The following is a 27782-nucleotide window of genomic DNA, read 5'->3' as shown; positions in this document are numbered from 1 at the left end:
TGTGTGTGTGTGTGTGTTTGGGAAGAGTGTTTTTTTCAATTTTTAAGGGTGCATTCTTGAGACAGACCCCCCCCCGTGACCCCGGTACCCCCACCAGTCTCCAGGCCTCATAAATCAAGTTAATCACCACCGCCACCACCACCACCATGGGGTCTCGCGCCCCCTGCCAGCAGGTTCCAGATGCACTAAGAAACGGCCCAAACAGGCCCGGGGCAGTGTAACGTTGAGCGCTGATTGGTCGCTCTTGGCTCCACCCCTCCTCCGGTTTTGGCCCAAGAGAGCGGTGCAGCATCGCCAGCGCGGGGTAGGCGCTCTGGTGCTCGCCGAGGAAGCTCACAGCCTACGGCGCACCGATCTTTCTGATACTGCCTTTGGAGCAGCTAGATTGCCAACCTTGGCTGCTCCATCGGCCTGCCGCCCCTTACCTGCGATTGCATATGAACTTTTCTTCCTTCTTGCACACCGTTGTCGTCGGAGTCGTCGAGATCGTCGTGGCGCTCGCGTGATGGCCTTCGTCCGTTTAGAGTAGTGTAGTTAGTTAGGGGCCATCGAAGAAGAAAGAAGACGCGAATAGTGCAGAGATGCTGGAGGTGGTCAGTTACTAAGCTAGAGTAAGATAGTGGAGCAAAACCAGCCAAACCTGTCCGGGGGCGCACGGTCGCCCAGAGGAGGTCGACTCGCCGGTGCTTACTATCGCGCCGAGCTCCCTCCGTCCCTCCCTCTGCCGAGGCGCGAGATTGCGGCGCGCAGCGCAGCGCAGCGCACTGACTGCCGCGGGCTCCGCTGGGCGATTGCAGCCGGGTCCGTTTCTCGTTTAGCTGCCGCCGCGGCGACCGTTGCCTTGTCTTCCTCCCGGACGCTTGTGGTAAGTTGGAGCCCCGAGCTGCATCGATAGCCAAGACCCTAACGGTTTAGGCGGGGGATGGGGTGGGGAGCGGGGACAGGTCCCGGATGGTTGCAGCTTGCAGAACTGCGCTGGTCCGAGAGGGAGGTGGGGAGCGGGGGGTAGGGAAGGACTCTGAACGCGAGCTCACGGACTCGGGGGTCTCTGGGAGGAGAGAGGTTATTAGTTCCACGGGAGGGGCATTGAAACCTCAAAGGAGGTTGGGAAGCGGGGACTGGAGATGAAGGCGCTGGGCGGATGGCGGGGAGTGGGAGGGGGTGGTCTCGAGAATCCAGCGCCCTGATTGCTGAGAGAGAAACAGGAGGCGAGCGTGGGGGTCTCAAGAAATGAAGGGCGGGGGAGAGTGAACGTGGGTGTCTCTGGGCAGAGGTTCTGGCTGCGGAAGGTGCAACTGAATTCAGGATACGGGCTACGTTTTTAAGAAATCCGATTTCAGGAAGGTTGGAGGGGGACACAAGGCTTGGGATCGTGGGAGCAAAATGGGGCGAAGGATCCTCTATGATGTTCTCATTAAAAACCGACCCCAGTTTTCGGAGGGTCTGAGTGAACACGGGTAACTCTGGGGAGATGAACACTGCGGATCTGTGTCTGGGTCTAACAGTTGTGGGCTGAATTTGAACAGCGCTGCTGATGGTCACGTAAGTTTAAGAGGAGAGTATAAGGGCATTCAGCAAGCCTTTTTATTAGTTTACCTAAGTCACTATATTTTGAAGAGGATTGCGGAAGTCTCCAGTGCTGCCTCTTATTCCGGTTCATTAACTCAGTTTAACCTGACCAGCAGCCTTACAGTGTACTTCGGAATTGCTAAGTGTGAGAACAGGTTGCTGTTCCTGAAGCCACATAAAGTTCGTCATTGCAAACCGTGTCCCTGTGTCTGTTTCTTTTCTTTCTTTTTTTTTTTTTTTTTCCGCCGTGCCCTTTGCCTTTTGCTTCCGGTTGGGTAGTATGCGACCTGAGGCGACCAACATTTTGTATTGTGTTCAAGACCCCTTTATTTTAAGCAACGGCATTCCTCCACTCAGATTCAGCGGGCGACATTTGGCACTTAGAGAATATCTAATTTGGTGGAGAATCTGCCAGTACCGCTCTGCTTCTTCATTAATATTTACCATCACAAGTCCCATCCAAGGAAACCTCTGGCTGCCGAGCCACTAAGTGCATATGCCCCTCACCACATACCTTTTAGGCAGGCTAAAGAAGGGAACCTTGCTCTAGGGGGAATAGCACTTAGCTAAAATGATTGGGGTTGAGGAAGACGCTGTGCAGTGAGTAACCACTGAGCTCCCCAGTTTGCAGACATTTGTGACCTCACACGCAGTGGTGCGAAAGGACATCTGGGTTCTAGAGTTTCAATGTTAAAGAAGTTTATCCACAGATCAGCCAATCTGACAATCAAAACATGAACACGGTAGAAACAAGGTGTTTCTGTAGTTAACCACGTATGTGTAGACACAAGGAAAAGGGCCAACTGACATGCCCCACAGGGGGGAAAAAGAAGATATCTACCATAATCATTGTGGGTTTTGGGGGCAGTATTTAAGTCACCTTGAACATCATCCTTTAGGAAGAGTATAATGATTTTGCACCCTGATACCTTGATCTTTGAGAGGTATCTCCACCCTTCCCCCCACACACCTCACCCCTGCCAAGGGTGGGGGTAATTAAATAGTTTTTTTTCTGTATTTTGGGAAAGTGGGTTGTAGAATACATAATTAATTTTTTTATTCCTTAAATATGTTCTAACCCTCTGGGGGAGGAAGTAAAATATTTATTTATTTCATCCATGCAATTTCTTCCCTACTAGCTATTATCATCTACAGCAACAAGCCCAAGGTAAGTCCTGAAATTCCGAAGTTGGATAAGGCTTGTGATTGCAATTTCAAGGTAGGATCTGGGGTGCTTCAGTCAACAATGGCAGTGTTTTTCTATCTGCATAATCTAGAGAAGGTTATTAACCCTTCCTATGCTTTCCTGAGGGATCTATAGAGCTGTCATGGATGAGGATGATGATATTTTCAGATAATAACATGACAGGCTTTGGTGCAGTATGAATTCATGGGAAGAGGTGAGAGCTGACATTTTTGCGAACCTGCTGGATGCCAGGCACGGAGCCAGAAGCATTACATATATTACATTTCACATGGTTTTCATAACAAGACCTACGATGAGTTAGATATTCTCTTTTTATTGGTAACATTGGATTTTTTTTCCCTTCCATCTCTCAAGGTATTCTTACAGATTAACTTATGGCAATGGAATAAAAAGTATTTTCTTTGTGCTTGCAAGGCTACCTGGGGAAAAGATGTTTATTTCTTTAACAATACAAGTAAAATCTTAAAAACCTAGCATCTCTGATACAGTGTTGGACTGATCCACCAAAGGTTTAAGCAAACATGGGCATCTCACCCCCCAGCAGTTTACAGGCAGTGAATTTTTCCTCTGAAAAATAAATTCTAAAATCATGAGAGATGTGCAGGATTACCACTACCATTTGTAATTTAATTATTTAGGAATATTTCTGCATTTAGCTGGTGAATACCTAAATCTGAATAACGATCTGAAGCCAGCAAGAATTCTTTTATTTTACTATCCCATTTATTTCCTTCAAGTCAAAGTTATTTCTCTCTACTCAAGGGAAACACAAAAATTAAAACAAAATTTGAGAGAGAGATTGTCCAAAACTAACATCAAGTATCTTCAGCTACTCTTAATCATTGCTCAAGTTCTGAGATGGAAGAAGGTGGTCTCTTTCTGAGCCTCCAGGCAAATAAGTCCCAGGTTAACATGTCTCCAGAAGCTTCTGGCTATTTGGCATTATCATCAAAGAACCTCTTACCACTCAATTCTTATAGCAATGGAATATCTCACAAAATAAGAATCTATAGTGCTTGTATTGAGATTATTTTAGTAGCGCATCTGATAAAGATTAGCATTGACTAGTGGAAGAAATAGTAAATTAGTATCACTAACAGCCTGGATAGCCATGAGCAAACCAGGAAAGCCTGACTGTAAGTTGGAGTTAATAACATATATTATTGTAATATAAGAACATATGTTAGTATGTTATACATTAATGTAATAATATATTAATCTTATATGCTTATTGTGAAGCACATGGATATTAAGCATTTAAAATTTTTAAGTTATTGGACAAAGCTGTATTTGTTTATTATTATCATTTATTTGTCACTGCTCCAGTATACCTATGTTATTTTATCTACAACTTGTATACTCTGGAGTCTCAGAAACCTCCAATCACCAGCTCAATGAGTGTTCCATCAGTTGATCCATCCATCAGGGGTTTTCTTCAAAATATACTGACAACGTGGCAGCAAAACAGCCTCGTGATCTCCATTTTATTTATTTTTATTTTTTAAGATTTTATTTATTTATTTGACAGAGAGAGATCACAAGTAGACAGAAAGGCAGGCAGAGAGAGAGAGGGAAGCAGGCTCCCCGCCGAGTAGAGAGCCTGATGCGGGGCTCGATCCCAGGACCCTGAGATCATGACACAAGCCGAAGGCAGCAGCTTAACCCACTGAGCCACCCAGGCACCCGTGATCTCCATTTTAAACGAGGAACATTGAAACTCACCAAGAGGTTAAGCTGCACTATTATTTAGCCAGTCACTAGCAGATTGAATCTAATGGTCACACACAACAACTCTGCGGCAGTCATTTCTGACATTTTATACACAAATGATGGAGTAAAAGCGGGAGTTCAAATAAGATGCACACGAGCAGGAATCTCAATTATGATGGTTTTTTTTTTTTCCCTCCCTGTACCCAGCATCTCAACTTCATCCCGTCTAATCCTTCCTCCTCTCAGCTGTGTTTAAGACTGTGCCATCTGCAGTTTACTAAGATACTTGTTTATTACAATGTTGTATATATAGTTGGCATTTCGTAAAGTCAATTTTCTTCATTAGCGTTAACTTTGCTCACAGAGGAACAGTTACGTGATTGAATTTGAGAAGCATTAATTAATTAATTAACTAATTAATTTGGCCCCCAGATTAGTAGCCTTCACGGTTTGCAGCAGCACTTGAAATTCTACATTGAGGAGTTTCCGGTTTCAGTCACTGTCTCCTTTAAATACAAACATCCACTTAGAGGGGTAACTTACTTTTGTCATTACCTATTAATAACTAAGCATAAATCAATTGACAGCTGTCAACAGCCTTTAGAACCACATACTACATACTTACATACACATAATGGCTATTGAAATTTAAATTAATTGAAATTAAGTAAAATTATAAATTCAGTCCCTCAGTCTCACAGACCACATTTTAGCTACTCAGCAAGCACAAGTGGCTAGTGACTACCTATTGGACAGTGCAGATACAGACTATCTCGATCATTGCAGAAAGTTCTTTTGGAAAGGAAGGATCCTAGGCTTTTTCACTGAACACTTCCTCCACCTCCTTGCTATAACCAAAATCTGGAATTTTCCTGCTTGGATTACTCCCATAGAAGCTTGCCTGCTTCCTAACAGATCCCTCAAGTGGAGATGGATTAATTCTTATCCTCTGCTTCTCCCCACTTCATGAGTCTTATTACTCTTCCAAATGGAAGGACTTAACTCTATAGGTGAATCTCTCCCAGTTCTATTTTTTTCTTAACTTCCAGCATACTAGAACCAGTCTCTTCTACTTTTATTTAAATGATGTTTTATTGATGCTTACAGCATTTCAGCATTTCTTTCTTGTCTTTGCTGTCTACAGCCTCACTGAAATTTTTGGCACCTGGTTCTTCTTATTGTCCATTTTTAATCTTGCCATTTTCTAGAGACTTCATTATTTATGATGATTGCCGAATAATAGTCAAGCCTCATAATTCCTTGACCTCTTTTTTTCCATTGTCCTCAGCCCCGTGGACACCCCGAAATACATCACTTTCTAAACTTTTAAGTTCAGAAATACTACGCTCAGATTATGACTTTCAGTATCCACTCATGCCGCACCAAGCTTCTTTTGTATCTGCTTTTCAACCTCATAAGATGTCCCAGGCACCCTCTTGGTTTCACTTCATTTCCTTCTTAGTCTGACCCTTATGCCAATCACGATGTTTGTCCACACTCCACTCCTCGTTGCCCTTTCCCAGGCCCCACCTTTTACCTCCACTCCTTTGGGCTAATCTGCTCTATTTTCAACTCTGATCTCTGAGCATTACTGGAGAAAGCTAACAAAACTACACATTTATAGTCTCCAGCCTCAGCTGGGCCCTCAAGACCACTCAGTAATCCTTTTATATGCCAAGTCTATGTGTTGACTCCCTTTCCTATACTCCTAGACAGGCTCCACACCTCTGTAACTCTTGCCAACTTCGGTATTTCCTCCCATATCCCCTAATTTCATCAATTTTACTTTTCATGCTGCACAGAGAAAATGAAGCAAAGGAGATGGATAAGGAAGATGTCATCTTTAGTAGCTTCTCTCTCTTCTGCCTCTAGACATTTATCACTTCTGTGCTTACTTCTCTTGCTCTACCTTTGAAAAATAAGAACCCTGTTCTCCAAAGTTAACTTCTCCCTCTATATACTGGATCCTGTTTTCTTCTATATCCTAAAGATTTCATCCATGATATCGTCTTCCCTCTCTTTTTAAAGATTTTATTTATTTCTTTATTTGAGTTAGAGAGTGAGAGAGCGCAAGCAGGGGAACAGCAGAGGGAGAGGGAGAAGCAGGCTTTCTGCTGAGCAGGGAGCCCAACTCAGGACACCATCCCAGGAACCAGAGGGTCATGACCTGAGCTGAAAGCAGATGCTTAACTGACTGAGTCTCCCAGGCACCCCATAGGGTCTTTTCTTTTTTGCATTATCTTACATGGTTCTTTTTGTCTCCTTGCCTTCCACATACCAGCTTCTTTAACCTTCTTTATATAAAAATGGATCCTTTGTAACAGACTACTATTATTAATACATTTCAAGTTAGTTATTAAAATAAATACACTTGCCTTCTGACCCATTTTCCATTAAGTAGTCTCATGAGCCTATTCCCCATTCCATCCCCAATGATACTCCTCTATCAGAGTTTCTTTTGGCACATGGAACAATGTTGAGAGTATATAGGTAGTCAGCAAAGACCACTTCACCTGCCCCACATTCTTAAACATGTTTCTCATTATTCAGTGCAGGGCTATAAAAACAAAGTATCCTCTGGTGGACACTAAAGGGAATAGATTTCTGATAAAAAGGAGTGAGCTATAGAGGAATCAGGAAATGGAGAGTTAGTTCAAGACACCTTGGTGCAGCATGAACTACTGTACAAAGCGGCTGGCTGAGCCTGGAAAGAATAAAACTGAGTAGTGAATGTGGCCTTCCAAAGAAAATTCAAGCAGTTTGATTGGGAGTAAGGAGGGGAGGGTAAGCATTCAGAGTTGAATCAACATTATAATGCAGGATGTGGGAGAGTAGGTTCAATATAAAAATGTTTAAAATAAAAATTAAACACTACCCAAACCAAAGGTGATGTCAATATCTAGAGAAGAATAGGAATGGCCACTCTGACTAGGGTTCTCTTTATCTTTTCAGTTTTCTAAAAAAAATGACTGTTGTCTTTAAAGTCATTAGTGAATGCCTATGAATAAATGTCACAGTGTTCAAAATTTTTATAAGTGTATTTTAAACTCAAGTATCTCTCATTTTATCTCACTAATCAAAGTCGTAATACTTTCAGGTACAGCTTCCTATAATCGAGGTAGGAAGACTTGCCCAAGTTAGCACGTAATTATTCTTCACAAAAGAGGTATAAAAGATGACAGGAATAGTGGTTGTTTATTGAAAATTACGATGTACTACAGATTTCTAAGAGATTTTCATGTTTTCACATGTATAAGCATCACAATTACCCTAGGAGAAAGTACAACTAATATCCGCAATTTGCAGATGGGGAAACTAAGGCACCACAAAGAGGTTAAATAGTCCACTTTAACTGACTAGCCAAAACCAAGCTTGAGATGTGGCAGTTCTAATTCCAGAGATGATGCTGTTAAGCAGGAAACTCTACTGTCTCTGCTTAGGAATTGGCTAATTTATCTTTCATACTGTAGCCATTAGTCTTTGGATAGAACAGATTTGCCTGTTAAAATGAGGATATTATTACTGACAGTGTCCATTAATCATTAATATGCTGTTTGACAAAGTAGTAAGATAGGCATGTGACATTTCATCTGTAAATTCAGTTATCAAGAAAAAAGTAAAGCTAACGAGTAAGTCCTTTTAATGCTGAGGGACTGAGGGACAGGGGACTTACAGAAACCATTTAAAGATTGAAATAAAATCAGGGAAATAATGCTGGTATGTACAGAGAGTGACTGGAAAAAGGTGTCATGACAGTAAGTTGGACACAAAAGTGTGTGTGGTTTGTCCTATATGTGACACCACAACAAAGGCCATTCAAATTTAGTCCTTTATATACAGTTGCCTACATAGAAATTGAACAGAAAAATTGAAATCCTAGAGTTCTGAGACTGGAAGGAACAGAAGGGTCATTAAGAATTATTTCTCAGGGCACCTGGGTGGCTCAGTCCTATGGTTGGTACTCCCCCTCCCAAACCTATCTAAATTCTGCCTGGTCTTCAAGGTCTGGTTTAAGCCCCACCTCTTGCATAAAGCTTTTGCTGACCAGCCCACATATACAGCAAACTCCTCAATCTAGATCTATATTTATATCTATATCTATATATCCATCCATCCATCCTCCTTGGAATGTATGTTCCAGTAGTTAAAGGTGAAAGAAAATGAAGGAAAAAATAGAGTAGAATTTCTAGCACATCTGGTCAATAAAACTTAAGAACCCAAAGCATCTAACAGAATAACAGTTTTCTCTAAAATGATGTCATGTCATCTCTCTCAACACATTTTAGAACAATTAAGAAATTATAAATCTTCTTAACCTAGTTTACAACTAAAGCTTAGCCCTATCTTATGCAGTTTTAATTTTTCAGTTCATTCACAGTGAAATACGTAACTATAAATATATATAAATATTTTATAAAATAGATGATAGATATAAAGGAGAGAAAGAGAGACCCTATTCTTTTGGCCACATACATATCTGGTAAAGGTAATGATCAATGATTAGGATCAATTCCATATTCTGGCTGTAGCATTCCCTTGTTTTTTAGTTTTTAATTAGTAACCTCAAAGGTCTACACTCATTTTGTGGTATGAGTTGATGGTTCAGAGTGGAGCAGAACTTTTTCTTTTTAAAATAACAATTCTCAGGGCACCTGGGTGGCTCAGCGGGTTAAGCTTCTGCCTTCGGCTCAGGCCATGGTCTCAGGGTCCTGGGATGGAGCCCCACATTGGGCTTTCTGCTCTGCTTCCCCCTCTGCCTCTGCCTGCTTCTCTGCCTACTTGTGATCTCTTTCTCTGTCAAATAAATAAGTAAAATCTTTAAAAAAATAAAATAACAATTCCCAAATGCCTTTGCAACAAATAAATTTGTAAATAAGAGCTTTATTACCTCGTTTTTATAATAGGAAATCAGAGGTTACTATTAATGAATTGCTATGAGTGGTAAAATCATGACTCTTAGGTTTTTTAAATTTTTAGATTAGAAAAACAGTTAAAATATTTTAATGTTTAGTGGCTTGTGGTTAGATTGTTTTAGATTCTCTTTTTTGTTTTGTTAGTCACAGATTCCCAAGGGGCTAATATTCTCATATCTCACATTATTAAATGTAATGTCAGTCTAAAATAGATACAGAGAGAATTTGGTGATTTTATTCTTGGTGGAAGTAAAACAAGAAGGATCTGGTATCTCTCCAACAAAATTTTTTTAAACCAAGTTTTAAGAAAGCATAAATGAACTGATTTCTTCATAGACTTATTTCTCTCGTCTCCTCATTTTGTTTCTATTCCTACTTAGAAAATCATTATAAACAAATGAATAGAATTGATGAAGATGGTAGAACTGTAAGCCCAAAAACTTCTTGTGGATATAATGACTCTTTCTTCCCTTTGTAAGATATTAGGATGGTTACTTCTTTTTTCTTTAAATGATTTTTATTGTCATAAAATGCACATAAAAGTCAACTTCTTTTTTTTGGTTTTGTTTTTAAGATTTTATTTATTTGTCAGAGATCACAAATAGGCAGAGAGAGAGGAGGAAGTAGGCTCCCCGCTGAGCAGAGAGCCAACGTGGGGCTCGATCCCAGGACCCCGAGATCATGACCTGAGCCGAAGGCAGAGGCTTAACCCCCTGAGCTACCCAGGCACCCCAAAAGTCAACTTCTTAACCATTCTGCAGCTCTGCAACCATCACCACCAACCATTTTTTTAAACATTTTTTTAAGATTTTTTATTTATTTACTTGACAGAGAGAGAGATCACAAGCAGGCAGAGAGGCAGGCAGAGAGAGAGGAGGAAGCAGGCTCCCTACTGAGCAGAGAGCCCAATGTGGGGCTCGATCCCAGGACCCTGGGATCATGACCTGAGCCGAAGGCAGAGGCTTTAACCCACTGAGCCACCCAGGCACCCTGCCACCAACCATTTTTGTTACTCTTTGCATCTTGTAAAACTGAAGCTTCTATACCCTCCAAACAATTTCCCCTCCAGCCCAAACCCTGGGCAACCACTGTTACACTTTCTGTCTGATACAATGACTCTTCCTTTCCAAAATCTTAAGGTAACACGTGCTGATTCTTTAGTTTGAATGTTCATTATCTTCCTCTCATTGGATAATGATCTACCTCAACTTTTCCTGCTTCTACTACCAAACCTCAGCCCATTATCTAAATGTTTTGTAAGCCAATTGACAAAACTCATGATCCGTGTTTATCTGTCAAATTAGCCAACTACATAATGAAGGTGATTAAAAAGCTTGTAACAGGGGCGCCTGGGTGGCTCAGTGGGTTAAAGCCTCTGCCTTCAGCTCCGGTCATGATCCTGGGGTCCTGGGATCGAGCCCCGCATCGGGCTCTCTGCTAAGCGGGGAGCCTGCTTCCTCCTCTCTCTCTCTCTCTCTCTCTCTGCCTGCCTCTCTGCCTACTTGTGATCTCTCTCTGTCAAATAAATAAATAAAATCTTTAAGAAAAAAAAAAAAGCTTGTAACCATTATGGAATTTCAGCAAGTATCTGTTGAGGGTCTACTGTATACTTAACGTCTCATTGGACTTTAGAGATTCTCTCTCTCCCTCTCCCTCTGCCCCTTCCTACCTGCTTGTGTTCTATCTTTCTCTCTCTCTCTCTCTAAAATAATAATAATGATAATAATAATAATACAGTTCTGCAATTTATGGTATAGACAACATCAAATGTGTTCATATCTATAATTGATATTCTGAGTCTCTTGATTTAGATGAAGCCACAAGATCAAATAAAAGTACATTTCTTTCTTTTTTTAAGTATTTTTATTTGTTTATTTTTGTGAGAGAGAAAGAGAGAGAGCACAGGCAGGGGGAGGGACAGAAAGAGAAGCAGGATCCCCGCTGAGGAGGGAGCCAAATGCAGGAGTCTATCCCAGGACCCTGGGATCATGACCTAAACGGCAGGCAGATGCTTAACCTACTGAGCCACCCAGGAGCCCAAGTACATTTATTTCTGTTGCACAACACACTTACATTGTTAGAAGTTTAAAAAGTACTCTATCCCTCCTCCCACATTACTTTTTCATGAAATTTGAAATAATGCTAGTTCTTTCTGCCTTGGAGTCATTGTTGGATCACCTTTCTCCATGTATTCTCAGTTAAATCCATCAATATAGCTTCTAAATTATTTTTACCAAATACTACTCAAAAGTTTCACCCTTTTCATTCCCATGATGATTATAATGGGATTATTAATCTCTGGGTTAGTGCCTTACGGATCACTTCAGAGCCTTGCACATGTTTGAATCTTGCACATCGCCCATGCGCAGCACAGTGCCACAAAATCACGCTGCCCAACTTCTGGGCAAATCATCTGTATGGTTAATAGCGACCAGATGCCAAATGTCAAGGTGAAATAAAAAGACCGCAAGGTGGGTCATGAGGTAATGAACTCCAGGTAATGGGCCACATTAGGAAATAATTGTAAACAGTCACATTCTTAATTCAGAGAAAGATGTACTGTTTAATTAAGTTGGGGTTATGGAAGGGACTAAGGTCATTATGAAGATTATAAAGCCAAGATATAATACATAAAACTAAATGTGTTATGATTTTGTATAAAGGGGCTACTGGTCATAAAACAAATTTTCTGTAGTTTGGGGCACCCAGGTGCCTCAGTCAGTTAAGTGAATGCCTTGATTGTGGTTCAGGTCATGATCTCAGGGTCATGGGATGGAGCCCTATGTCAGGCCCCGCACTCAGGAGAGAGTCTGCTTGAGATTCTCTCCCTCTGCCCCTCTCTCCACTCGTGCATGCTCTCTATCTCTCTAAATAAATAAAATCTTTAAAAAATTATCCAGGCTGACACCCACATACATAAGAATAGTAAAATTTGAATTTCTAATCTGAACAAAAATGGACATCATTAATTGTGCTACTTACATGGCACACTGTATTGCGTCTGATTTTGTTTGTCTGTTTTCTGTTTTTTAGGTTTAAGTTCTGTTACCCAGGTGCCAGGCTTGGTGTTCAAGGTTTTATACATATCATCTCGCTTTTTAATTTGAGCATTATCTTTCCTATTGGATTATGAAATCACAGAGGACAAAATTATTTATTATTCATGTTTATACCTTTACCCCAACTACCCTCTGCATACATCATTAGACCATTACACATTGTGGGTTCTTTCAATATATATATGCTGAATAATTAATATGTAAGAGCACATGAGCACTGTGGGGAAAGGTTTTTAGAGTACAAATTTAGAGTTAAATGACTTGCATTCTAGTCTTTTATCAGCCTCTATGTTCTTACCTGTTAAAAAAGTAAATCAGACTGAATGGATTACTAAGGTCATTTCCAATGCTACAATCTATGAAAATACTAGCACTTTTGTGTTCTGAAAATCCACTTCAAATAATAATGCTCATGTAGTTTATTTTTGTAGCCTAGAAGATAATTGTCATAACTCTTCTTCAACTACTTAAGAATCCCTTAGACAATCTAAAGCCAAGTCTCACTTAGGATCTTGATCTTGTCCTTTTCCTTTCACTCCAGAACCTAAATTTGAAATGATTCTGTAAAGACCACTAAATGAGTGAAAATGTTCCTTCTTTTTGTCTTTTGTTGATTAAAGCAAATTTAAGACATCACTGCTCTCAATCACAAATTAAACATAACCATTTTTAGATAGTTTAAACTGTCTGTAGCTACAGTCCCTCCATAAGATTTCATTAGTATCTTGCTGAAAATCAGTGTTGTCAATGCTTCGTTTATGACTGAGCCTTATGATTACAAATTGTCTTTTCCTTTAATATATTCCTAGATTTAATTGCATATGTAAGCTATTACTTTATAAAGGGTTTCAAAAGAAAAGGACATTTGTGGGCAGATAGTCATCTCGAGGCCTTTAATTACATTTCATATTATCTTTTTTTCCCCTGTATCAGAACCTTTCTTTTGTGGGGAGTATTCAATTTGCTGTATTTGTATTCAGAACTCTTGAGTCTTTGAGGGTGACCACAGATGGTTTGACACGAGAATAGGAAAGGTCATTTATACCTTGTTCATGACTCCTTTCTGTGTTCTTTTCGATTTCTAATTACTTTCTCCTGAAAATGATATCTAGCTCCTTTATTACTATCTTTAATGAATCTGAAGTTATACCATTTATGTTGACATAAAGTACTATTAAAGGAACTATTCAAACTTTGGTCCTCAGCCAGATTTTAACGTGTGCCACTCAAGCCTACTCCAGATCTAGCTGAATACTCATTTAGATTTCTATCATCATCACTTTAAAAATTTTTCTTTGAAGCTGAATTACACCAACATGGTAAAAACATGACAGAGAATATAGCATTTCTTCTTAGAGTCACAGAACTGTCAAGCCAGTATTTAAAGAACGTTTTTTTGTATGATGTGCTTCCTACCATGGAGGAACTTACATTTTATTTGGCAAGATGAAATATATACATGCACCATCAATTGTTCTTTGAATAGCTGAAAATACGATATTGGGTGTCTGGAGACAGGTCAAGCCTGGAGATAAAGGAGTTTGGACCAATCCATACTATTCTGGCTTACCTAAATTTCAGAACTTTCCAAGGGAGAGAAGGTTGTAGAGAGAAAAGAACAGAGGTTCAAACAGTGATCGTTGACTGTGAAAAGCTTCGGGAAATATTTTTCTCAGATTCTTCAAAATGAAACAGTTTTTCTCCCCCAACTTTATATATTATTACATTTAATTGTTGCTAGGGTTCTGTTTAACAGTACATTTGACTGCATACTCCAAGGCCTCCCAGGAGAGGTAACAACACTTAAGTTGTGATCTCCAGTAATTTGAAGTCCAGTTGGAGATCCAATATATGAGCCCTACGTAAAGGATTTGGGAATAAAAAAAAAAGCCACTGTTAAGTGAAACTTAGAGAAATTTCAGCGAATAGAGTAGACAAAAAAAAAAGAAAAAAGAAATTATATGGGATTAAAATACTGATATAAAAAATTTTTTGGCCCCAAAACCCAAAGAAGGAATATGAATGCGGATAAACTCTCTCAAGTGCCTTGTTCACTATCATCTAAACATATCGTGACCAAATCTCTTTTTTACTGACTCACAGAACTTCTCAGATGCATAATGCTTTTGTAAAAAACAGAAACAAAAACACCTCCGTGAGTCTGGAGTTGTTCATGCTCCACCTTGTTGCTCTTAACTTACTTAAAAAATAAATTAGCAAACATGAGTTCAGCACCTTCTGTTTGTATAGCAATGGATTAAGTTAGTTGAATAATGCAAGTGGAAATAGTAAGCTTCTTACAAGTAGGAGTCATATGAATTGTTTGCTTTTTTCATATGAGTTATTTCTGATTAGCAAGCCCTTAGATATCTGAATTATACCTTGGCTTATATTAAGTAAGTAAATGATGAGCTGTAGATTAAACTCTCAGATAAAATCAATTGTCTGAATATCAAGTGACTATTAATTCTCAATACCAAACGAGCCATTCATAATTATTAGATAATTTATAGAGCTTGCTATTTTTAGGAATATTAACAAAGTACTTCACAATTCCAAAATAAATGGATGACACTATGAAAACAATACATTAACACTAAGCTCTTTAACAAATCAATACAACTAAAGTATACTGATGACATTTGCAACACACTTACTATTGCTTGTGTTCCAGTGATAAATAAGTTAAGGCTTAGAGAGGGTCCCTGATTTTTCCAGGCCCCACAGCTACTTATTGGCAAAAAGCTTACGAAGTGATCCCAAATCTCTTAAATCTGAAATCAGGTTCTTCTCCACCATGGGCTACTGCCTCATAAAGGCTATGTGGCATAGTAAATGAAAGCCCTCAAAATTTTGACTATATCATACTGTCCTTGAGAATCATGTCATGCTTCATAAATCCAGAGTAAATAGAAACTGAACTTACATTATTGGTTTCAATAATCAGAAAATTAGTACATGTGAATACTTTCAAGATTATGTCTTTCATTCTTATCTTACTAATACAGGTAAGAGACCCTGTGTGTATATGATATGATATACATTATATATACATATATATGTATGTATATTTTTTTCACAAGTGTAAAGGAATCGTGTAAAAGACAAGAGTATTTTTTATGGTTCAAATTAGATGACTGACCCGTTGACAGGCTGTGTGCATTTATTTATGTTAGTCTTTATGTTTTTAATTTGCTAGAGCAACTGAAGTCTGAAACAGCTCAAGGCTGGATGATTCTTTTCTATAAATTACATCTCTTGAAATGTACAAATGCAGGCGTGAGTCATCAGCTACAGAATTCCAGCTTTAATCCATTATGTCATTTTTACAAGGAAACAAACCAGTGACCTTCATGTGGTTTTAAGGACAATGAATCTGTGAATTACAGAGTATGAGAAAGATGTGATCATAACACAAACAATCAAATGAGTTAAATGGTATGATCTAAAAGGTAAAATATATATATATATATATAAAGTATTTTATAGAATGAAGTCTGTTTACTTTTGTGATCCTTCTTCTATTATTCACTTGCATGTGTGCCTTGCGTATTCTGGATTAATTTGAAACCAAGCTGAAACATTCACATATCTCATAAGCAAATTTTAAACCATTAACTTTCATGTGGATTGTGCCCTGGCAGAAACAGTAACCAGAAGGAAAATGCATAGCCCAAGAGAATCTGCAATGTAGGTTTTGTTGAGTGATTTCAATTTTCTATTGATTCAACTTCTTGTAAGAACTTTTAAACTACAGACTTACTGAAATTGTTACTTATATTTACCATTTCATCTAGGAAATGCAGAGCAGACTCTCTGAGGCAGGATGTGGTTCAGTAAAGAAGTTGTGTATACCCCTTGTAAAAAGGGGAGATGAAGGGAAAGGAATTAACAAATACTGAGACCCCACCCCCTGATCCTAGTCAGCTTTTTTGACAAAGTATATATATTCCCTCATGTAATTTTCACAACAGCCATAATAAATAGGAAACGGAGACACAGTGAATTTAAGCCATGTGCCCAGACACGTAACTAATGCAAGGAGGAGCCAAGAATCAAGCCCAAGTCTGTCTCACTCAAGAGGTTGGGTATACGTTTCCCATGGCACCTTGATTAACATCCTTAAGTCTAAAAAATATGCCAAACGTGCATGTCCAAAATATACTCTTTGTGTAACATTTACATAGTCACTGGCAATATTTGCAAAGAATGAAATAAATGGAAAACAAGGAGGTACCAGTCACATATCAACTTCTGCAAATCAAGTATGTGTGTATCTTCAAAGATTTCAGTTTATTTTTAAAGGTGAGGGAATCATTATTTACTAATAAGAATAAAGATGGAAAAAGTGTGCAAAATGATATCTAATAAGAGTAATTGGAAAAGAAACAGGAAAATGCTAGAAATGGATCAGAATATTTAAAAAACTAGCACAGATTATTGAATTAGAGGTCTTTGTGATTAAGAGCTTTTGGAGTATGTAAAAATAAAGCTTTTGAAGATGGAATTTAAGATTAGATGAGGAGTATTATTTATTATGTTTAGTCAATATTAGTTAATATTGTTATCTATATGCTGTTTACTAGACAGTAAGTAAGTGTTCTAAGATAAGTTTGGGGAATAGTTTGAAGAGCAGTTTAAATAGGTTTTAGGGGGGCGCCTAGGTGGCTCAGTGGGTTAAGGCCTCTGCCTTCGGCTCAGGTCATGATCCCAGCATCCTGGGATGGAGCCCCACATCTGGCTTTGTGCTCGGCAGGGAGCCTTCTTCCTCCTCTCTCTCTCTGCCTGCCTCTCTTCCTACTTGTGATCTCTGTCTGTCAAATAAATAAATAAAATCTTTAAAATAAATAAATAAATAAATAAATAGGTTTTAGAGTCTGAGCATTCCCATTTATGAGGATAATTTGTGCCTTGCAAGATTGTTCTAAGGACGTAATGTATAATATATACATAGAATCTAGCTCATGATAAACTCTCAATAAACAATAAGAAAAAGACCAGACAGATTAACCTTAAGTTCCCCCAAATCACATTTACTAGGAGAAAAAGGCAGCCATAGTAACACAGGAAATGTTTGAGTACAGATTCCATAAAATTCCATTCCACTCTTGTAATAAATGGTTCTCTTTTCATCTAATTTCATACATAATAGTTATATATTATCATAATTTAACAAGCTCAAATTTAAACCTGGCATCTGCATTTTGAATGCAAAACCTACTAATGTCAAAGTTTAAAGCTCCCCTTTTATGCATGTCTATAACTTTAAAATGTTTTCTTTTGGTATTTTGATAATATGTTTTGCACGGAGTTTTTCCTGTGATTTTTACAGTGATGCTTGTCACTTATAGTTGCATAAATATTGTGACTAACTGGGTTTTTTAGTAAAAATAAAACATACCAAAAAATCCACCTGCAATCTAAGAATATTTTAAGGACCAACTTCCAAATGCTACTCAGAGCAAAGCCTATAGAGTATTTAGAATCTCACTAGTTTTTAACTGAATTCTAATTTTGTTTCCTTTAAAAATTTTTAATGAAAATCACCAGTTATATATATGGCAGTATAATTTAAAAAAACAAAAAAGCCTGAGAGGAAGTTATGAGCTTGCATAACAACGTACAGATTCCCCCACCAAATAACATGTAATAAATATCAACTGTGAATGGAGGAGCTAAAATGAAGTTTTGAACACAATTTTTGCCCCATAATAAAGAAAGCATAGAGTTTCTTCTACTTGGTCATTTATTGGATGCTTAGAGACTTGACACTTTCCCCACCAGAGAGCTACTGGAATGTGTGGTTTGGTGTTAGTATCAATGATTTAAAAAGAGTCATCTCAAATAGAAAAGTTTGCATCATTCTGATTATACATAAACACTGAATATTTGCTGATGTGAGACAGAGGCCGGATAAAAATTGACCTTTGAGTCTATCTTATTCAATTGCACTACTGGGTATTTACCCCAAAGATACAGATGTAGTGAAAAGAAGGGCCATATGTACTCCAGTGTTCATAGCAGCAAAGTCCACAATCACCAAACTGTGGAAGGAGCCAAGATGCCCTTCAACAGATGAATGGATAAAGAAGATGTGGTCCATAAACACAATGGAATATTATTCAGCCATCGGGGCGCCTGGGTGGCTCAGTGGGTTAAGCCTCTGCCTTTGGCTCGGGTCATGATCACAGGGTCCTGGGACGGAGCCCCGCATCAGGCTCTCTGCTCAGGGAGCCTGCTTCCCCCTTGCTCTCTCTGTGCTGCTCTGCCTACTTGTGATCTCTCTCTCTGTGTCAAAGAAATAAATAAAATCTTTAAAAAAAAAAAAAAGGGTGAATACCTAACTTTTGTATCAGCATGGACGGGACTGGAAGAGATTATGCTAAGTCAAATAAGTCGAACAAAGAAAGTCAATTATCATATGGTTTCACTTATTTGTGGAACACAAGGAATAGCATGGAGAACATTAGGAGAAGGAAGGGGAAAATGAAGGGGGAGTGGAATCAGATAGGGGAGAAGAACCATCAAAGACTATGGACTCTGGGAAACAAACTGAGGGTTTTAAAAGGAAGGGAGGTGGAGGAATGGGTGAGCCTGGTAATGGGTATTAAGGAGGGCATGTATTGCATGGAGCACTAGGTGTTACATGCAAACAATGAATCATGGAACACTACATCAAAAACTAATGATGTACTGTATGGTGACTAACATAACATAATAAAAAATTATTTAAAAAAGAAAAGAATGAAAGACAATTTTGCTTCATAAAAATCATCTGAATATTGTAGAGGGCACGGATTGCATGGAGCACTGGGTGTGGTGCAAAAATAATGAATACTGTTATGCTGAAAAAAAATAAATAAATAAAATCATCTGAATAGATGTAATTTTAAGGAATTGTGTTCCATATTAGATATTTAGGGGAAAAAAAAACAAAAAAAAAAAACAAAAACAGATGGCAAGCTTGAATCAACCGCTTCTTAACGGCATTCAACTGCAAATAACACACACCTAAAAGTTTTCTGATGTAAAAGCTTCCTTTCTGGAAAGAATCATCAAGTTTGGCAAGTGTTGATTGGATAGAATGGGAAAAATGAAAGAAATGGACTGGCAATGGAACTTTCCAGTGTTTGAAACTAAAGTTTTCTGAAATCAATTGATTTTGAACAGGAGTACTTTGAGGATGCTTTCCTTTTTATTGATTTTGTGGTATTAAAATAAAAATTGAGTAACAAAAATAGAGATGATAGAAACTCAGTTACAAAATTTTATTACATTCAGAAGTGTAAAAAAAATTAAGGATTTACCCAAATTAATCAAGACTGTATTACCTGAGTCTAACCACAAAGTTTCTTTTGTTTTATTTGCCAACTCTTCTTAGTATGAAACAACTTCTTTGATATTCCCAGCAAGTGCATCTCTCAAAAGTGTGCAGGTTCCAGAATAAGCAAATCTATAGAGACAGAAAAGATTTCTTGTTGGCTGGAGTTGGGGTGGATCTGGGTGGGGGTAGAAGGTAAGGTAGTCAGGAGTGACATGTAGACAGGGTTTCTTTTGAGGATGATGAAAACCTTCTAAATTGTGGCAGTGGTTATACGGCTCTGTGAGTATACTAGAAACCATTGAATTGTATGCTTTAAAATGGGTGACTTGTATAGCATGTGAATTCTATCTCAATAAAAATGATAAAAAAGATTTGGGGTTGAATCCATGACCTCAAATGAAAAATCAGATCTTAAAATAATTTTGAGAGGTTGATTGTACTCTTAAAAATATATTGGGAAATACATTAATTTCACATAATAATCATCAAGAAAGAATTTTAAGTACATGAAACCTGAAGATAAAAACTGCGGCTTTCTACCCAAAGTATGATTTTTTAAATATGCTTCCCATTTAAAGCAATCAATCTCATAATATCTAATAACATACATCAACAGGTCCTAGTACATCCCCCAAAACATGTTTTAATCTTCTTCTTCTGAAACATATATACTTTATACACAGTTCAAAATAATTGTTTTCATTATTTGCACTGTACTAGATATGAGGATGTAATAGTCAATGCACTATTTTGTGTTTGAAAGCTTTTCCAGTGATTTTGTCTTTCACAATTGCTCCTTTGGTTTGCCATGTTCTTGGACTTGTAACTCACTGTTGCAAGAGTCACAAATAGCCCACCCCATTGCTTTCTTTAACACAACACAGTAAGTTTAAAAGACAGTATCACTTAGACAAATATTGTAGTATTAGAGAATTCAATGAACTTGAAGAGAAAGTTTAGAAAATTTAAGTGAATAAATCAACAGGATAAGGCAAGGGGATATGTGTGTTTTAAATACTCTGTTAAGACTCAGTGAAAGAGAAAAAAATGTTTTGAAAAAAGAGCAGAAGAAATACAAAAAGAAGAGCATGCCTTATGGTTTCATTTATATGAACTTCTAGAGCTGGCAAAAATAATCTAAAATGATATAAGAAAATTGTTGCTTTGAGTTGGTGGGGGGTGACTACAAAGGAACAGGAGGACAGAAACGTTCTATATCTTCATTGACATGGGACTGCACAGGTGTGTATTATCTTCATTAAAACTGGTCAAACTCCTATGGTGAGTGCTGTGAAGTGTGTAAGCCTGACGATTCACAGACCTGCACCCCTGGGGCTAATAATACACTACATGTTAATTTTAAAAATTTAATTAAAACATTTTTAAAAACTGGTCAGACTCTATATTTAAACATGTACATTTTATTATATGTAAGTCGTACTTCATTAGGGTAGATTTTTTAAAAGTCAAAGTAGTCAGCAAAGGGTGACCATTGTGTTTGAATGTGATCATCTTGTAATTCTGAATGAAAGATGACCTCCTTCCTTTTAAATATGAAATATCCATGCCATCCCAAAGAAGTACATTAAGCTCTGTTGTAATGTATTCCTTCTGCTCAGGATTAAGTACTGGCATGTTAATGATGACTCTTAGCCAGAGTAAGATAGGCATTTCTTTGATAGACATTCTACTTTACATGCCTGCTTTTCCCCTCTAATTTCAACTGGGGAGAAATAAAGCAGCAAACTTATCCATTACATCTTTAGAGGATTCTTATGACTTTTAAAGCACAATTTGGAACTGAAGCTACTGTTTTATAATATTCTTTCTCAGGGTAGGCTGAAAGCAAAGTAACAATAATTTTTGCAGGAAAAGTAAGATAAAATCTGTCTTGAACAACCACAAAATCACCCTTAATGTCACTTTATAAATCAGTTATAAATAGCACCAAAAGTAATAGGACTGCACTTGTGAAATTGAAAGACAGTGTATGCACTATTTTTGTAGAAGGGAATTACATAGTGTTTGCATTAGCACTTAAAGCTAGGCTGTGGCCATCGTTCTTTTCTATCTAGAGTCACTAGCCTACAAAGCAGGAAAATCTACCAAAGTCATGTGGAAATTTTAAAGATAACAGTTCAGTAAGATGGATAGAAATGGGAAATGACACAACATTGATAAAATATATCTCAAATATATGTATAGATAACTGAAAGAAAAAGACTGAGCATGTATGGTAGATGCAAAAAAAATTATCATAAAAAATGTCTTGGCTGTGAGGCAGAGGCAAAGCAAGTGAGGCTAAAGAGAGAGAAATTGAGAAAAGTTTTAATTTTGCTTAGAGAGTTCCAGACTTCTTCAAAATTAACTAAAATTTTAGAAATGTATATGAAAATGTTGGGAACACCAGAAAATATATTTTCAGATGATAGGTCTAGAAGTAATTTTCTAAACTATAAGATTGATTTTTTTTTTATAAAGGAGCAGAAGTGCTTCATTATCTCTTAATCCTCCCCATAAGGGGTTGCGGAAATCTGCAATAAATCCTTCATGAATAAATGGCAAAATTACAATCGGAGCTCAGTGTTTTGACTGCAATCGTCATAGTTAACCACTAGGGGGCTGTAATTCCATTGGCAGCAGTTCTGCTACCACAAATGTTTTATTCTCTGCAAGGGTACTTCTACAATTAAGTGGGAGCTACAATATTAAGTATCAAGCAGGTAGAACAGCTCATTACTATGTACTGAAATGATTTCATGCTTTCCTGCATTTCTATGTTTAATTTTTATTGTTCAGACTAATAACTTGGCCACCAGCTTCTTCAGCAAGCATGGAATCTCATCATTGCTCAAAGATTGTTATTAATTTTGTACCTCTGCTTCTTGAAATGTACTAGATAGAACCACTTTTATATACTTTTTCATGAAGAAATTATTTGGTTTACTACAGATCCCCTAACATTTGATGAAAATAGAAATTTAATGTGATCATGTGTTCTCACATAATTATTTCATAAATCTTTGTATTATTTAGAGCTGTAAGAGAGACAAGAAAATGTCAGTACAAATTTATAATATTAAATGTATTTTCTGACATTTAGATGAATATAACAGCTTTTACCCATGCTGTTTTTTACTAATTTGAAGACAGGACTTTCTTTACTTTTATTTATTTACTTTTTATTTGCTCTTTCATTAAGGAATGAAAAATACAACAATTTGCAACTATAATCTGTTGTCTTTTGAATGATTAAAAGGATAGTGACATTAAATTATTTAACTTGTGGCTTTAATATTTATTGCATAAGTATTTTATACTATGCTTCAGATATGTTCATTTATATTGATAAATTTATGAGCTAAAATATTTAAATGTCTTCAAATAATATAATTAACATTTCTTATGTATTTCTTATAACTCTAATGGTCTTTACATTATTTGATTTTATTTACTTGAACCAATGGAAGAATTAGTTTTGCAGGGGAGGCAAAATTTTTCCTCTACCCTGTTGAATTCTGTTCCTGAGAACTGCAAATTAAACTGACAAGCAAAAGATTAACAGGAGAAAAAGTTTTATTTCATATACATATGAGGCCAACAAAAAAAGCAGCTGGCTTGTTGAATGGTAAAGTTAAAGACTTATGTACCTAACTTAGTAGAGATAAGTGAGGAGTGAGGAACAAATTCTCTGGGAAAAACAAATAGGTTTCTTTAGGAAAGACAAATGGATTTTTAAGAGAACAGACAAGAGATAAATTCGTGATAGTGTTTGTCTATACAGGTACAGGTACAAGTGGTCTTTCCATCTTATACAGAGCCATACAGTTCCATGGAGAGGACATTTCTGGTAGCCTCACTCCCGAGAAATTGTAGCTTTTAGACAAATAAGGGAAGCTCAGAGGATGATTTTTTCTGCATCTGTTGAATCTCAAAATGTCTTCAACTTAAAATAAGCTTTATACCAACTCTGGGGCTCTGAGTGGGTTCCCACAGATTCGTATTTTAAGAAAATCTGTGTATTTAAAACTTTTGGTCAGGTTTTATGTGTTTTAGGGAACTTCTTATGTTGGGAAAACATGTTAAGTATTAACATTGTTACAGTAAATTTCTTTGTCTTACAAAAATGTAGCTGGCTAATATTTGTATGAATCTTGTTTTCAAATCTCAAAATAAATACTGTCTATTGATACTTTTTAAATAATTGATACTGAAATGGTGATTTTTCAAACTTGTCCTTCCAGCTTCTAGGATTATTTTCATACCTATGGGTAAATTACCATTTCACTAATTCTGGTCTGTAATGATTTTATGTGAAATAATGTTTTAACTTAATATTTAAATTATGATTTTGTTGGTTCATTTATAATACTTAACTGATGTTTAATTTCCTCTTTAAGCTGTTGTACTAATGTTCTGGTTTTTTTACAATAATTTTATGTAAATGAAATTGTCTTCTAGTGCTTATAGATATCAGCCTCATTATTTTTCAGTTATGCTTTATACATGAATAATGTAGTTATTCTAATTAATACTTTACTTATAGAGTTCTCATTGCATTTTTCTAAATGTTTGTTTTCAGAGATATCATCCAATATCCATGAGCATCTATAGGCCAACCGTCACCGTCCTTCAAAAATAATTGTAAGTATACCCATAAACATGCTACGTGACTCTCGTTTTGCAGCAATAGTCAACCATTATAGTTAGGGGAGTCTAATTATTTTGGTAATGTAGACCTATTTCTGAACTAGTACAAAATTTCCATTAACGACTTATGATGTCTGAAAAAGAAAATTACTTAATTGGTACACAAAATGGGTTGGCCCAATGATGGGTATTAAGAAGGGCACGTATTGCATGGAGCCCTGGGTGTTACACACAATGAATCATGAAACACTAAATTGAAAACTAATGATATACTGTATGCTAACATAACATAATAAAAAAAAATGTCAATGCAACCTAAAAAAAAACTCAGCCTATTTTATTACCAAATAATGTGTTAAGCAGACACATTTGCCGAAGTGTTTAATCACCACCCTGACTTTATACTAAATAAATATCAAATAAGATGGCATAAATAAGAACAGTTAGACTAATGAAGATAAAATATGAATGCATTTGAAGTTTTCTCTTTCAGAAACAAACTCATATCTGAGATTAAGCTATAGAAAATCCAGCTATTATTTTCTTACCACAAATTTTTGAAAGTGAAGTCCATAAAAATATTCTTGATGGATGGACCAGGAGTAGGAGGGGAGACTGAGAGCTTTGTTTCTCAAAAGGGGGTATCAAGGGGCGCCTGGGTGGCTCAGTGGGTTAAGCCGCTGCCTTCGGCTCAGGTCATGATCTCAGGGTCCTGGGATCGAGTCCCGCATCGGGCTCTCTGCTCAGCGGGGAGCCTGCTTCCCTCTCTGTCTCTCTCTCTGCCTGCCTCTCTGTCTACTTGTGATCTCTCTGTGTCAAATAAATAAATAAAATCTTTTAAAAAAAAAAGGGGGGGGTATCAAGTTGTAAATGTCAAAAAACACTGACCTGGAGAATGGACCACTCTGCATATTATAGGTTTCCTTAGCATGTTATTACAAGTTAAGCAGAGTAGGTCAAAATTAGATCCCTTATTTGAAGCTCCAGACTGCACAGGGAATTCTCGAATAAATTTCTGATTGTTCCTGAAGTCGTAAACATGCATTCAACTCCACAAACTGTTTTCAGAATGATGGTGTTGGGGGAAGAATTGATAATGATCATAGAGGTTAACTTGCTTATACAATCATGTTTTAACAGACTTTTTTAGAATAAAATTAATATATACTCATTAATACAAATACTTATACTAATATTAATATTAGTAATTCATACTAATATTAATAACTCATACTAATATTAATACAATATTAATACAAATACTCATATTCATATTAATACAAATACTCAATAATACAAAATGAAGTCGAAGTCTATCCAAATTGGAGACAGGTTAAGGATGGAATAGGGTTGGGAATGTCTGCTGAACATATTATTACTGATCAAAAAATAAAAGAAGAAAACAGGGATGGTATGCCTAGACAGTGGCATCAAAATGGCTGAATTAAAATGTACCATAGTCAGAATGGTCAACATCAAAGTGTCCTGTTTTGTAATTTGATGACTCACCATTTAAGATGGCGACAAAGGTTATGCTTCCTTTGTTTAATATATATTTAAAAAATTATTGATGTTATAGGCAGATTTCCATAAAGGAAATATGAAATTCAAAAAGTGTAAAATGTAAAATCTTCAAGAGCCCCAGCAGCTGTTCTAAGAGTGCACAGGAAATCACTCATTATACTTTTGTGAAGATCCAAGTTTTCCCACAGGTGTTTTCACTGTGTTGGTGAAATAGGTTAACGTGGACATGCAGGTAAGTTTACATTCTCAAGCTTCATATGGCGCTCACTCACACAAAGGCCACAAGGTAGTAATGGCCTTACAAGGTAATAAAGACCAAGGTCAGCCTTAGAAGAATATGACATAAGCCAATTGCATCTTTAGTATCTCCCTTTCAGCGTTGCTCTATCCTTCCCGTATTGTCTCCATAATGAGTGCTCCCTTTTCTTCCCCAAGGCCCCTACACCCTTGGTACACAGGCCTGTTGACATCTTATTCTTATCCAGCTGTTAATTGGAAATGATTTGATACAAAAATTCATCCAAGGGTAGCAATATCTAACAAGTCCTACCCTGTCCAGAGAGAGGGCCATTTTGACATTGAAAATGTGACTCCAACAATTGAATTCCTTGATTGGTCAAAAGGGAATACATGCCCCTACATCTCATTACGCAGGTCTGTATGCTTGTTGCCTACTTCACTTCTCCAAAAGGCTGACCTCATCAGGGCATGTTGGTGACATAAAAATGGTTGTGCAACATACTTAATTAATACTTAATATAAAGTTAGAATCTGGTTATTTATCATAAATAGTTTTGATTATGTTACTAAATATGTTTATTCTCATTGTACATAAAAGAGTATTAAGAGTTTTAGTATATATACAACCGCAATCTCATATTCTTTGAGTTTTTGAAATGTGGGTCCCTGGTGATTTCTGTGACTATTTTAAGCTAAATAAGATTCAATCGATGTTTAAAAATAAAAGTCAGTTGACCTGATTTATCTCTAGCTATCATTCAAACTTAGTAACACCTTCCTAAAGCCCTACTTAATGCTACCTATGCTACTGTGATATGTAATATATATCACATATATATGTAATATGTATCACCATTAAGGTAATAATTCACATAATGTATTCAATGTCTCCTGTGAAAAATGATCAGTTGGACAACTATGCTCCTCCTGAGCTGGATAAGGTTAGTAATATTAGTAAGTATTAAAGGTAAATATTATCTTTTTTTCTGTAAAACTATATCAGCATTTAAAGTTTCTTCACAGAAAGGGCTCATGTAAATGAAGAAATAATGTATGTATGTTGGCCCTACAACATCATGACAGGATTATACTTGTCACTTTTTTGACACTTTTATTAACAATTTGAGGACTTTATCTTTTAAACTTTTAATTATGTGAATTTGTTTTGCTATAAATAAATGCAAGTTTGCTTAACAGAATTTTTTTTAATGTGCGTTCTCTGATATATAACTATTACTATAAAGTTCTTTAGGTTACCAAATTACTTTAATGAAAACATAGACTGTAACAAAAATCAAATATTATCTACGTGATAAACAATGCCATTATTTCACTTTGCAGTAGCTTTTGTTTTATTCACAGATATTTTATTTCTTGGATTTGATAAAATAATAAAATACATTCTATTGCTCTTCAACACTTCATCTGCTTAAAGAATATAATACCTAATCAAAACTCATAAAAGGGGTACAGAATTGAGTATTAAAATGTTGTGTTCCCTGCTTTTTATATCACCTATAGGAACCAACATGGTGTTTTGCATATAATATGTATTTAATGATGTATTCAATAATTAGCTCAATAAT

At 36.9% G+C, this 27782-nt stretch overlaps 1 protein-coding gene across 1 annotated transcript in view; it reads left to right on the top strand.

The window, feature by feature from the left end:
• Positions 1 to 317: 317 nt before the first annotated feature.
• Positions 318 to 27782, top strand: part of HTR2C (5-hydroxytryptamine receptor 2C) — a 295033-nt gene continuing 267568 nt past the window's right edge. The window contains exons 1-2 of the mRNA XM_047716648.1: positions 318 to 865; positions 24365 to 24426. The gene's annotated coding sequence lies outside the window, so the exon portion shown is untranslated. The remainder of the gene's footprint in view (positions 866 to 24364; positions 24427 to 27782) is intronic.

Source organism: Lutra lutra, chromosome X, assembly GCF_902655055.1.
Source record: "Lutra lutra chromosome X, mLutLut1.2, whole genome shotgun sequence".
Lineage (NCBI taxonomy): Eukaryota > Metazoa > Chordata > Mammalia > Carnivora > Mustelidae > Lutra > Lutra lutra.
The sequence above is the reverse complement of the archived record's forward strand: the minus strand, read 5'-3'. Positions and strand labels throughout refer to the sequence as shown.